General features: G+C 44.0%; 1 protein-coding gene across 6 annotated transcripts in view; it reads right to left on the bottom strand.

The window, feature by feature from the left end:
* CPQ (carboxypeptidase Q) overlaps nucleotides 1-13,802 on the bottom strand; it is a 362,296-nt gene extending 348,494 nt beyond the window's left edge. For 3 of the 6 annotated variants that reach the window (XM_019550886.1, XM_019550895.1, XM_019550904.1), the window contains exons 1-2: nucleotides 13,779-13,802; nucleotides 13,165-13,243 (exon numbers count right to left, since the gene is read on the bottom strand). The gene's annotated coding sequence lies outside the window, so the exon portion shown is untranslated. The remainder of the gene's footprint in view (nucleotides 1-13,164; nucleotides 13,244-13,778) is intronic. The other 3 variants (XM_019550861.1, XM_019550870.1, XM_019550880.1) reach the window with 2 other exon arrangements.
* Nucleotides 13,803-14,100: the final 298 nt, after the last annotated feature.

Genomic DNA, 14,100 nt, shown 5'->3' with positions numbered 1-14,100 from the left:
GCTAGTAGGGAGGGAAAGACTGCAGCAAGACTTGGATAGGTTACAGGGGTGGGCTAGGAAAAACAGGATGTGCTTCAACACTGACAAGTGCAGGATGCTGCATTTGGGCAGCAGTAACCAGCAGCACACTTATAAGACGGGAAACTCCCTTCTTGAGAGCACAGAGGCAGAAAGGGATCTCGGAGTCATTACTGACTCCAAGATGAACACGGGCTGACAATGTGAGGTCACGGTTGGCAGGGCTAACCACACCTTGTCGTGCATCCACAGGTGCCTCTCTAGCAGGCCCAAGGAGGTGATCCTCCCCCTCTAGCAACACTGGTCAGGCCACAGCTGGAGTACTGCGTCCAGTTCTGTGTGCCCCACTTCAGGAGGGATGTGGACAACATTGACAGGGTCCAAAGGAGGGCCACCCGCATGATCCGGGGACAACAGGGCAGACCCTACAATGGGAGACTGTGGGACCTGAACCTGTTCAGCCTTCACAAGAGAAGGCTGAGGAGGGACCCGGTGACAGTCTATAAACTCACTAGGGGTGACCAGAAGGGTTTGGGAGAGACCTTGTTTCCCCTAGCACCCCCTGACATGACAAGGAATAACGGCCACAAGTTGTTGGAGAGTAGGTTTAGATTAGACATCCATAAGAACTACTTCACAGTTAGGGCAGCTAGGATCTGGAACCAACTTCCAAGGGGAGTGGTGCTGACTTCTACCCTGGGGATCCCAAGCCCAAAGCTTGATGCCTACCTGGCTGGGATCATTTGAGCCCAGTTTTTTTTTTTCTCCTGTCCTGGCAGGGGGTCAGACTTAAAGATCTACAAGGTCCCTTCCGACCCAACTTCTCTGATTCTATGATCCATATTATAAACATAAAATGGCTATCAGTTGTAGAACCAGCAGCTCAGGTGCACACACCCTTATCTGAAGTTACTCTAATATGATTTAAAAAAAAAAATGTTCACATTAAGTGGTTCTTTAGTCACCCTGACATCTGCTAGGGAAGCAATACAGCAGTGCACAGGAAATCCAGGAAGTTTTTGGAGAGTGCTGTGTACAATCTCCTGGCGCAAGTGCCAGAACAGCCAGCTAGGGGCCATGCTCTTCTTGACCTGTTGCTCACAAACAGGGAAGAATTTGTGGGGGAATGTACTAGATGGCAGCTTAGGCAGCAGCAATGAGATGGAATTCAGGAACCTGAGGAATGGAACAGCAGAGTAAGGACCCAGGACTTCAGAAAAGCAGACCTTGACACACTATGGGAACTCATGAGCAGGATCCCCTGGGAAGCCAGTCTGAGCGAGAGAGGAATCCAGGACAGCTGGCTGTACTTTGAAGAAGCTTTACTGAGGGTGTAGGCACAAACCATCCCAGTGTGCAGGAAAACTAGCAAGCATGGCAGAAGACCATCTTGGCTTAGCAGGGAAGTCCTTCAGTAAACTAAATCGCAAAAAATGAAGCTTATAAAAAGTAGAAACTTGGACAAACAGCTAGAGAAGAGTGTAAGAATATTGCTTTGGCATGAAGGGATGAAGTCAGAAAGGCCAAAGTACAACTGGAGTTGTAGCTAGCAAGGGATGTGGAGAGTAACAAAGGGTGTCTACAAGTATGTCAGTAACAAGAGGAAGATCAGGGCAACAGTGGGTCCCTTACAGAATGGGGGAGGCAGCCTTGTGACAGAGGATGCAGAAAAAGCTGAAGTATTCAATGCCTTTTTCACCTCAGTCTTCACAACAAGGTCAGCTCCCTGACTAATGCACCTGGCAGCAGTTTGTGGAGGAGGTGAGCAGCCAACAGTGAGAAAAGAACAGGTTAGGAACCATTTAGAAAAGCTGGACATATACAAGTCCATAGGGCTGAATGGGATGCACCCGAGGCTGCTGAGGCGGTTAGCTGATATGACTGCAGAGCCGCTGGCCATCATCTTTGAAAACTCATGGTGATCAGGAGAGGTCCTGGATGATTGGAAAAGGGCAAACATAGTGCCCTTATTTAAGGAAGGGAAAAAGAAGGATCCAGGAAACTACAGACTGGGCAGCCTCACCTCAGTCCCTGGAAAAATCATGGAGCAGATCCTTAAGGAATCCATTTTAAGCACTTGGAAGAAAAGAAAGTGATTAGCAGCTCACAATAAAACGAGAAAAATCAGGGTTTACCACATTTCTCCAAAGAGAAAAACCTAGATTTTCTCCTTTAAAAAGGAGAAAAATGCAGGTAGTGGCGAGTTTCTGCTTGCAGGCTGGCTGTTCCAGCCTGCATGGGGCTGTGGGGAGCAGAAAGAGGGCGGTCCAGCAGGGGGGTGCCATGTGCACATGGGGAATTCAGGCCCCCATAGTGAGGAAGGGAGGAAGGGAAGGAGTTAGGAAGGGCTGGGGCTGCTGCCCAGCCCAGGCAATGCATGGAGCTTGGCCCCTGGGCCTGGAACGCAGCCACAGGGCCTGGGCGTGGAGTGGGAGGGGCCCGTGGGCAGCTCGTCTGCGAGCAGGGGCTGGCTCCCTGCTGCTGCATACACTTCCAGGGGATTATGGGGGCATGTATCCCCTAAATTTGTGAACAGGGCAAAGACGAGCTGCCTGGGGTGGGCTCAGGCTCCCCACTGTGCTGTCCTCCCCGAGGCCTCCATGGCCCAGTGGGTAAGACCTGGTGCAGCAGACCAGATCAGGGCAGGGAACCTTGATGAAGTGAGAACTCCGCACCACCATGGGGAGGTGACCCCTGCCCACCCAGCAGCAATGAGGGGCACAGCTCCATGCTGCCACAGGGCAGGCAACGGGTACCTCGCCACAGTAGCACAGAGCTCCCAGCAGCAGCATCAAGGTTCCCCACCCTGCCCTGTCCTGCCACTCTGGGTCTCACCCACTGGGCCCTGGAGGCCCCAGGTGTAGGACAGCAGGGTGGGGATCCCAAGCCCAAAGTAGGCAGCCCACATCTGCCTCCCCATCCCCTCCCTGGGCTCCACTCTGGCTGTGCTGCCCATGAGGGAGGGGGAGCCAGGCTCCACGCTCCACTCCACCCCAGCATCTACCACCTCCTATGGACAGCAGCCAGAGCTCAGGCGCTGCTGTGAGGGGGCTGTGGACCCAGATCCTGGCCTCGTACCCTGGAAGCTGGGGTCCCGTTCCGGCAGGACTGGGATGTCAGGGGGCTGTGACTGTGGAGTGAGGGGCACAAGCAGGGTCAGAGGGCTGTGGGTGGGGAGTGAGGGGCAATGGTATGGGCAAGGCTCAGCACTAGAAAAGAGCAGGGAGGGACAGCCAGGACTAGATCCACATCCTAGTGAGCAAAGGGGCCAGAGGGAGCTCTGATTTTCCATGTTAAAACCCCCAAATTTTAGGTATTTAGAATTTATTTTATTATGCTGATTGAGGTATTGGTAGGCTTTCAAATTGCTTTAAAATTGTAAATTTATCAATAAAACATTGTTTTCAACTAATACCTATATATAGTGGTGCTTCATTTTAAAAATCACAGAAAAATGCAGATTTGGGGGGTTGGGGGGGGGGTGTTAATAAGAGAACTTGTGATTTTTACAGAGAAAACCAGGATCCCTGGTGATGATTAGGAACAGTCGGCATGGATTCACCATGGGCAAATCATGTCTAACCAACTTGATTGCCTTCTATGATGAGGTGACTGGCTCTGTGGATGCAGGGAGACCAGTTGATGTGGTATACCTAGGTTTTAGCAAGGCTTTTGATACAGTCTCCCACAACATTTGCACAGACAAGCTAAGGAAGTGTGGGTTGGATGAATGGACTGTAAGGTGGACAGAAGAGGGTAGTACTCAATGGGTCCATGTCTAGTTGGCAGGTGGTATTAAGTGGAATGCCCCAAGGGTCAGTCCTGCAGCCAGTTCTGTTCAATATCTTGATCAACAACCTGGAAGATGGGATGGAGTGCACCCTCAACAAGTTTGCAGATGACACCGGGGTGGGGGGGCGAGTAATAAATACACTGGAAGGTAGGGCTAGAATTCAGAGTGACCTATACACATTGGAAAATTGGGCCAAAAGAAATCTCATGAGGTTCAAAAAGGGCAAATGCAAAGTCCTGCACTTACGATGGAACAATCCAATGCACCAGTACAGGCTGGGGGCTGACTTGCTGGACAGCAGCTCTACAGAAGAGGACCTGGGGGTTACAGTAGACAATAAGCTGAATAAGACAATAATATGCCCTTGTTGTCAAGAAGGCTAATGGCATACTGGGCTGCATTGGTAGGACTGTTGTCAGCAGGTCAAGCAAAGTGATTATTCCTCCGTTGAACACTGGTTAGGCCATATGTGGAACATTGTGTTCAGTTTTGGGTACCCCACTACAACAAGGATGTGGACAAATTGGAGATAGTTCAGTGTAGGGCAGTGAAAATGATGAGGCAGCTGGGGGACATGACTTCTGAGGAGAGATTGGGGGAACTGGGCTTATTCAGTCCAGAGAAGTGAAGACTAAAAGGGGATTTAATAGCAGCCTTCAACTACATGAAGGTGAGTTTGAAAGAGGATGGAGCCAAACTGTTCTCAGTGGTGGCAGATGACAGAACAAGGAGCAATGGTCTCAAATTGCAGCAAGGGAAGTTGAGGTTACATATTAGGAAGAATTGTACTTGGGGTACAGTTTATATCAGGTTCATACCTCCAGCTTCTTTTAACCTGTTTTCCAATGCATAAGATGTTCAATGCACCTGAAGCCAAAGCACTGGAAAATTCTTTATAGATTTTCTTCAAACACAATCTTTTGAAATATTTAAAAGTGGCATAAAAACACTGCTTTTTAATGAAATGTTATTATTATAGATAATTGCTTTAACTTACTGTTTACCAACAAGAGTATTTTTTAACATATGCATAAAAGTACCAACAACAGCTGTTCTTTCAATGAAAGGGGTTTTCCAGAATTCCAAAACCATTTGAGAAGCCCATTAATTTAGTAAGCTAAAAACAATCTTTTCACAATAGAATCATTAATTGAATCTCACGGTATTTTAAAAAAAAGTCCTTGTTCTCAAGTTGCTTGTCATATCTGTGTCTGCCATTTTTCTCAAATGCTCTTCTTGAATTTAACAGTACAAAGACTGGTACTGCATTCAAGTCATAAACAAACAGGAAGATACTACACTTGACAAGTAACAGCTGACTGGAATGACACGTGACTTCTTACAGAACAGGAGACATAACAGGAAATTAGGGTTGGAAGGGACCTCAAGAAGTCATCTGGTCCAACCCCTGCTCAAAGCAGGACCACCACCAACTACTGACGATCATTCCAGCCAGGGCTTTGTTGAGCCAGGCCTTAAAAAGCTCAAAAGATGGAGATTCAACCACCTCCCTAGGTAACCTGTTCCAGTGCTTTACCACCTTCCTAGTGAGAAAGTTTTTCCTAATATCCAACCTAAGCCTTGCTGCAATTTGAGACCATTGCTCCTTGTTCTGTCATCTGTCACTACCAAGAACTGTTTAGCTCCATCCTCTCTGGAACCCCCCTTCAGGTAGTTAAAGGCTGTTATCAAGTCCCCTCTCAGTTTTCCCTTCTGCAGACTAAATAAACCCAGTCCTTTCAGCCTCTCCTCTGAAGTCAGGAGCACCAGCCTCCTCACCATTTTCACTGTCCCCTGCTGGACTCTCCAACTTGTCCACATCCTTTCTATAGTGGGGGACACAAAACTGGACACAGTACTCCAGATGTAGTCTCCCCAGTGCAGAATAGAGCAGAACAATTATTTTCCTTGATCTGCTGGCAATACTCCTACTAATGCATCCCAGTATGCTGTTGGCAACAAAGGCACCCTGCTTACTCATATCCATCTTACTGTCCACTGGAGCCTCCCAGTCCTTTTCTGCAGAGCTGCTGCTTAGCCAATCAGTCCCCAGGTACTGTGGTTATGAAGATTAGTCCTAGAATACAGACATCCTCACATTTATGTATTCTTTCAAGATTTCTAAATTCGAATCATTCCCGATTGAGCTCTCCTCTGGAAGTATTAAGAGCCAGTATACTGCGTGGAGGATCTGGGTGGTCAAGTTAACAGTCCATTACTTCCTTTCTCTGATAATACTGACTTCCTATTTCACTAATGGCACAATGCCAACTGGCAACAGGGATCCATAAATACCAACAGAGAACAAATCACATGTGCTGTAGATCACCTTGCCCAGAATTAGTTGAACACAGTTTCCATGTATGAACATCTGGATGCCAAACAGTCTCAGTCTCAACAGGATGCTACCTCTGCAGTTCACTTTCCCTACTTAGCTCCAGGACTAACTTTTTTTAGGCAATTATCTTTTCCTGCTAATGAGTATAACTGAGCAAGCATTGATTCTGGTAGTGTGTGACAACACTTGTAACTGCACCTATTGCTAAAAACCCCATCCATCACTGGATAGTGGTCATACAATAGAAAATGCTAAAAGTTAGCTGACTTGTATGCTGGCTCAGCATTGTGTGAGATAAGAGATCACAGTGGACAATGTTCTGTTTTATGGTAGAGTTAAAGTGTTAGATGTGTGCCTACTCCAGTTTAATATTACATTTGCACAGTCCCTGTTTCACTTAACTTTAAATAGTATAAAAAATAATCAGCATTCTTTCGTGGCAGCTTTTCCACACTTCAATGCAAGTTTGCATGCTGCTGTTAACCATACTCTCAACTAAAAAAAACCCCCAAAAACAGTCAATATAATATTAGTAAGAGAGCACTTAAGAAAGTAGCAACAGAAAGTGTCAGTTGTCCCAGCACCGCAACAATGAAGAAAAGACCATGCTTATTTCAAGGAAGACAGAGTGGGGTTTGAAAAGGAAAACAACAGTTTAATGTTTTGTAGAGAAATACTTAATACTTTGATCTTAGGAGAAGCTGGCGGCAACACTTCTTAAGGCTGCCAAACACTTCCTGTGTAAGACCATATTCTTGACTATAAAACTTAGTCTAATGTATATCATTTGGGCTGAAATTTTCCAAGCCATTCCTCAGCTTCAGGATGAACTGTCCTGAAAAAGTTCTAGCAGTTTCCATGAATAAACTAGAGCAAAGGTTCAAGTTCATCTGGCCCTGTGAGCTGGATGAGGGACGCAGGGCTGATCTGAGACTGGGCTCACAGATTGGACCTGCACATAGAGCTGGTCTGCCAAGGGCACCTCACATAGTGCAGGGTGTTTATAAAATCCTTGTGCAACTTTACACTTTACGAATTTTGGATGTACACATGATAGAAGCAAACTGTAAACAGTGAACGAAAGCATAATTCATTAACTTCTAACACAATGCAATTCAAATTTCTAGACTTCAACATAACTGCCATCATTCATGATATAACATTCAGTCTGATTTTCCAACTCATAGCAAACATTTTCCAGTTGCTGCTGAGTGATTTCATAAATTGCATTTGTGATCCTTACCCTATGCATAGCTTATACTATGCTAAAAAACATAATGAATTATGCTTTCAATTGCCATTTACAGTTTGCTTCTATCATGTGTATATGCAAAGTTATTAAGTTTAGAGTTGCACAAGGACTTTATAAACACCCTGTACATGCCCTGGAACAGTTCCGCACACTGTAAGCAGCACATGCTGGCTCCAGTCCAGGGCTCGCACACAAAGCCAGCATGATGCACGTGCTGTATGAGGTGCCTGGATTGGCCCCATATGCTGGGTCAAATTCAGACCAGTCCTGTAGCCAGTGCTCAGGGCCAGTCCAGCATGGTGCTGCATGTAGCTGGTACCCTGTGCAGCACATGCAGCACCAGATCTAATACTGTATGCTGCACGTAGTGCATGCTAGACCCACAGACCAAATCATACAACTCCACAGGCCAGACCCAGCCTACAGGCTGCATATTTGGCATTCCTCAATTAGAGAAGGGCATATAAAATAACACAAACACATCAAATAAAAGTTTCTGGAGACCTTCTCAATAGAGTCCCACTAAAGCTACACATTCCCCAAGAGTTCTGTCCACAGTGAGCAAGTTAAAAAAAAAAAGGGGGGATTATGACATGGAGGGAAAGTGAAGGGGAGAGGAGACTAGGCATCTGTGGGAAGATGGACATTTATACAGGATAAGAAACCAGAGAAGACTAACGAGAATATGGGGACTGGAGAAGGGTGAAGGCTGGGTGGACTGGGGATAAGAAAGTAGACTGACAGATCAAAAGAGATGGTACAAGAAATATACTTAGGAAGAATCTGTATCCACTGGATACACTCCCTTCCAGAAACTGGAAAGAACCACAGGATTCCTAAGTCTCACTATTTCTCTGCCATCAGTAGATATCCAAAGAACCACAGACTTTAAAAAACATCACATAGAAGATAAGTATGAATCTTTCTTCATAGAGCTATTCCCTTCTCACTAAACAGCTCTTAATTCCTGGATTCATCTATTGTTTTAACCTCAGGATCAAATTAATTCACTTGGAACATTTGTTCTTAATCCTTCTACTTTGAATAAAATTTTCCATCTGATCTGGATCAAAGAATACAGGATTTGCCATTATAAATGATAAGATAGCTCTTCAAACAAGAGCTTACGTTCTTTCAGTCTCAAAGCATAACTCAGAAACCATTTTTTGACTACTCATAAGAATCCAAGCAGTATTGGGCAGGAAGACCCTCAACATTTTCTAAATGTCAGGCTACATGAAGTATGTAATCTTGTTCACTTAAACACACAAAATTAACCAACTGAATCTATGCAACAGAAGGAATATCCGTATTCAATACCAACACAAATGCTGTATCATTCTCTGACAAAAATGAATTTACCTTGAGCAACAAAAGGCATATTGCCAGTCAAAATAACATTATTGCTCCTAGGAGAAAATTATTTTCCCCTGAAGGACAAAAAAAAAAGTTCTCTCTGACACATGTTTTTAACCTGGCTAAAACTGTTTTGTGATGAATAGAGCCAGATGAAAAATGTTTTAAAAAAACCCCCTAAAACTTAAGATTTAGGCCTCTCTGGCTGCATGCCTTTTCTCCCCCAAGCCAAGCTCTCCCCAGGCCTGATTCCTAAAGGCATTCTTCTTCGTGTTCTTAAGTGTGCCCTAAAGACTTCTTCCACAATGTCCATAAGAGAACCAAAATGAACAAATAACCAAAAATCAGTCTCTCAATCTGTCTCTACACTTTCTAGCACATTTCATCTTCAGTGGTTCTATGAACACTGTAAACTTTGTGAAGAAAGAATTATCTTCTTTTTCTAGCTTGTATAACACTGAACATTTTGCTGTCATTAATAACATTCTCTCTCTGAACTGAGATTTCTTAAGATTAATATTATCTATTCAAATAAATTATTAATCCTAAAGAAATCAGGACCTTCCATTTCTTTGTTTTCAACCTGGCAAAGCGTACTTTACATTTCAACCTGAAAGTCTATAAAGTATAGTCTAAATAGAATATTTTGCTCTACAGAAACAAATTGCAGCAAAACACAGGTATACAAGGAGCCTGTGATTCAGGGTTGTCAGAAGAGCCAGTATCAGGAACGGGTCAATCAAGGCCTGCTGGCAAAGCAGAAAGAAACAGGTTCAGAGGCCTGCTCTGCACTATGGTCCAAACTAGCTACCAAAGAATGAAGGACTTGCATGGACTATTGATTGAATAAGCTGGCTTAAGCCATAAGATCCCAAGACAGCATGATTTTTAGGCCTATTTTCACATGTGTAATATTTCAGAAAAGCCTTAGTGGAGCTGCTTGGGTCACTAAATTATTTAAAAACCATTTGTTCTATATAAAAGGACAGTCAGCAGCCTGCCCAAACACTTCCAAAATGCAACAATAAAGCAAAAAAAAATGTATACAGAAAATAAGGCTGCAAAAAAATACATAAAAATCCCTTCCTCTCTTTGATTTGAGTGAGCTAAAATTCCCCACTATTACTAAATCTAAGGAAAGATCAAGCATTATAACTAACAAATGCAAGAAAATAACAAACAGAGAAAGTAAAACTATAGGAAAAATAGAACTGTTCACTCACATCAGTATCAGAATGGCGGCTAGGAGTGTGGCAGCAGTTCTTAATCACAGAGAATGCTAAATCTTACTCACATCAGGTCAAAGTGCAGCCTTTTCAGCAGATCATCATCTGGTACTAACTGTTATTACTCCAGTGAAATTGGGAAAACCTGTGTTATACCCGGCTATACACATTTAGCTAGCTGTATTTGTCCAGACAACTTCCCTGGTCTCAGGCTAAACAGAACTCATTTACTGTCCTTCACCAGCAACACTCCTAAGGGCATTTCTACATTTTCTATTGATAGATCTTTAAAATGGATATTGTTTTTCCTCTCTCAAATTGCCTTTTATAGTCTCATTACCTATATGTGTGTGTGCACACTAAAGCAAAAGCAGCAGTGAAGGGCCTGGGGAACTTAAGTACCTAAGGTGAAACACCTGGATGGGGACCCGATTTCCAGAAACTTTTGAACACCTGCCCTTTTTTTTTTTTTTTTAAACATGCGCACACACACCATAAATCCAAGCTCATTTCAAGGTTGAACACTCAAAATCACTCGTCAGTCTAGCAAATGTTGGCCTACACTCTTATTCAAATGGCTTGCAACTCCCCCTCCCCCCCATTCTTGTAAAGCTAAAACAAAAGACTGGATTACATTATCCTAAAATAATCATAAATGCAAGACTTGAGAAGATTTCCTTAGCCAAGTAATTAATGTTTGGAAAGTTACACATCAGACTTAAAACTTCATTCTCCCCATTTGAGGGGAAACTTAACTGACTTCCATTTTAATGTAACATTTTGAGATTGTTCTTTTTGTATAGAAACAAATACCTGAAATTGCCAAAGTGCAAACAAGACTTCATGCTGAGGCAGTGCAGTACTTTCTATTATTTTTCTATGCCACAAGACTACAGCCCCTTGGTATATTTCTACATACAATATATTTAAGCAAGATTTTTCTCCCCAGCAGCTGCTACCCCACAGCTGGCATTGCCATCTTGCTCCTTCATCCACCCATGACTGGAGAGGAAAAGTAACAAAATCAAGTTTTCAAATTTCAAAGTAAGTAAATAAATAGTTTCTTCACTGAAGCAGAATAAAACCCCCCAAAAACCCCCCTATGCATATAGCAATTTATAAAATTCTAAAAATACCGTAAGTTCTGTTTTAAGAGCATAGCTACAGGGCTGAAAAAAGGCTGCCCAATTATTGAGGCTGCACCAATCCAACTTAATGTAAGCAATGTTAATTGAGTACAGGGTGCTGTTGCATTAGCAAGCCTAAAACTAATTAATCCCCCTCGTTTTCAAAGCTTCTAGAAGCAGTTCTCTGACAGCTGCTTCCTCTTCACTGTTTCTCTGATAATTGAAGTACAATTAGTTATAGAGTAAAAGTCACAGTTAATATGCAGGTAGCAGGAGTACAAGTTACAAAGTAGACAGTGGGAGTTGAAAGATGCTATGCTCTTGTCTTAAGCAAGTTATGCACTTGACTGATATACAGGTAACTGATGATTGCTTACATTGTAAGCAACAGATGAACTGGGAGTGACACTGTGTTATGCATTTTAGCTAATTATGCACTTCAGTAGATGTACAAATGGAGTTCACTACAGCAAGAAAGGCCTTGTAAAGCATTCCTCAGTTGCTTCCTTTATTGATTCTTTCAGTGACTTGGTATTAAAGACATGTAACCTATGTGCATCCACTTTACAAACTGAGTCATGTGAGCCTTTAATGAGATTAAATGTTAGGTTATTCTCTCCAACACACACTTGCAATCTTGCCTTACCCGTTTTGCTACTTTACTGCTCTGCTTTTAAGTCTTCCAAATCCTGTGGAGCCAGTCCTAGCACTTTAAAAATTGCAATGAATCTGCAACCTTTTGCTGGCCATTACTTAAGTGTTTATACCAATACAAATAGACTAATCTGTAAGATGGTGCCGAACTAGCCTAACAAAACTGCACTCAGGCTAAAGTCATGGCTATGTTAGTCGGAAGTCAATCAGAGTGGGCTAAATATGCACCTTATAGACTAACTAAATAAGATAAATAGAGAGGGTACACAAGGTTTTGTGAACCCAAGTTCATTTCATCAGATGATGTGAAAGGATATGCAGAAAGCAGAGTATAAGGAGAGATGCTCATATTCTGCTTTCTACATGTCCTTTCAAAGCGCCTGATGAAATTAACTTGGGTTCGTGAAAGTTTGTACTCACTATATATAATATTATTTAGTTAATATATAAGCTGCACCTTCTGATTTGCCATCTAAACCACATTGCAAACAACATTCAAAGACATTTGTTCAAATTTTACAAGGCTCCAACACACTAGAGGTATAAAACTTGAACTTTATGGACAGGATGCTTTTGCTTTTCATTCAATACAATATCAAGCAAGAGCAACAAGTGTTCCTGAAGAACAGAAAGCAAGAGAGAAGCATGCGAATGACTTCAGAGCAACAGCCTTTAATCTTTACAGGATAATGCCAAAGCAAAATTGAAGCTAACCCTTCTCATTCTACCTTCAACATTTATTAATTCAGCTCATGGCCAAAGCAAAGAGAACTATATTCTGGGTAAGAAAGAATGTAGTTCTAACACATAATAGCAGAACCTCCTCTGTTCTAGCACAATGGCAGGCTTATTTACATTCCTACAACAAACAGCACATTACAGCTCTTATATACCATGCAGAATATTCCAAAAATGATCTTTGTAGAGCTACAAACCTCAGTATGTTTAAAAAAAAAAAATTATGTCTTCTCTTAAACAACCAAAATCCCTTCTCCAGCCCATACTCTCTCTTTTGCAAAGAACTCAAAATGAAAATCTTTAAATGCCATGTTACTTTCTGTTACACCAACCCAGCCTATCTTTTAGATCATATGTAAAGCCTTCTGTTGAGAAGTGTGCGTCTACCAGGCAGATGCATGAGATTTTTAAATGCAAAGTCTGCCATAAAAATGAAATTCAATACGTAAGTGATCCACTTGAAATTAATCTTCTGCAGCGAAGCATGGGTTCAGCTAGAAAGGAATCAAACGTTGATCATCCCAGGCTTCTTAAAACATAAGTAAGCATATAAGGACTAACCACAGGACACAGCTTTGATAAGAAACGATTCTTAAGAAGTGCAAAACCTAGGAGCCATAGGTCCCCTGCTAGGAACACATTCCAGATGTGAAGATATTTACCTCCTTGAAAGTCACAGAGCCAGTGCCTTGCCTTTTTCCCTCTTCCCAGTCTTCCAACAGCCAACAGTCCTCTTAAGCCCTGGAAGAGTGAAATATGAGGCTAAAAACAGACGACTGTTTATCCCAAAACTGGATGGAGCACTCCAGGTGTGCCTCAGCCATGCCAAGTAGAGAGGAAGTGATTCTTCCCTTCTATCTAGCACTGGTGAGGCTCCATCTGGAGTCCCGTGTCCAATCCCCCCCAAAGATATGGACAAAGTGGAGGAAAACAAAAATGGTGAGAGGGCTGGGGCATGATTTCTGAGAGGCTGAGGCAACTGGAGAAAAGAAAGGGCGGGGGATTTAACAGCAGCTTTCAACCACAGAAGGGTGGTTATAAAGAGGCAGATGACAGGACACACCCCAATGGTCTCAAGCTGCAGCAAGGAAAGTTTAGGTTGGGTATTAGGGCAAACCCGCTCATGAGGAGGGTAGTAAAGACAGGCTACCCAGGGAAGTGGGGAATCTCCACCCTTGAAGCCCCCACTACCCAGAGCCCTGGCTGGGATGATCTAGCTGGAGCTGGGCCTGGTCTGCGCAGGGCGCACTCATGGCCTCCTGAGGTCCCTTCCCACCTTCGCTTTCTACCACCCTGATCTCCGGGCGCATCGCCCGGGGCTTTGACTCCCACCAAACCCGGCGGGGAAGGCAACTGGCTCAGTCTCATTATCCCGGGGCACAAACACGAGCGGCTCCCCCGCAGCGGGCGGCCCCGAGCAGGGACGAGTCCTCGCCCGCTCCCGAGTGAACGCGGGGCCTCGGGCCCACGCGGCTGCCCCGCGTGAACCGCCCGCGCTCCCGGAGCAAGGGGGCGGCGGAATAAAACGGCTCTGCTTTCGGCCGGGATTTCCCGAGGCTCGCGGGCCCGCCAGCGCCAGCCGCGGAGCAGAGGACGAG

This window comes from Crocodylus porosus, unplaced genomic scaffold (assembly GCF_001723895.1).
Source record: "Crocodylus porosus isolate Cpor-Errol unplaced genomic scaffold, CroPor_comp1, whole genome shotgun sequence".
NCBI classification, from domain to species: domain Eukaryota; kingdom Metazoa; phylum Chordata; order Crocodylia; family Crocodylidae; genus Crocodylus; species Crocodylus porosus.
The sequence above is the reverse complement of the archived record's forward strand: the minus strand, read 5'-3'. Positions and strand labels throughout refer to the sequence as shown.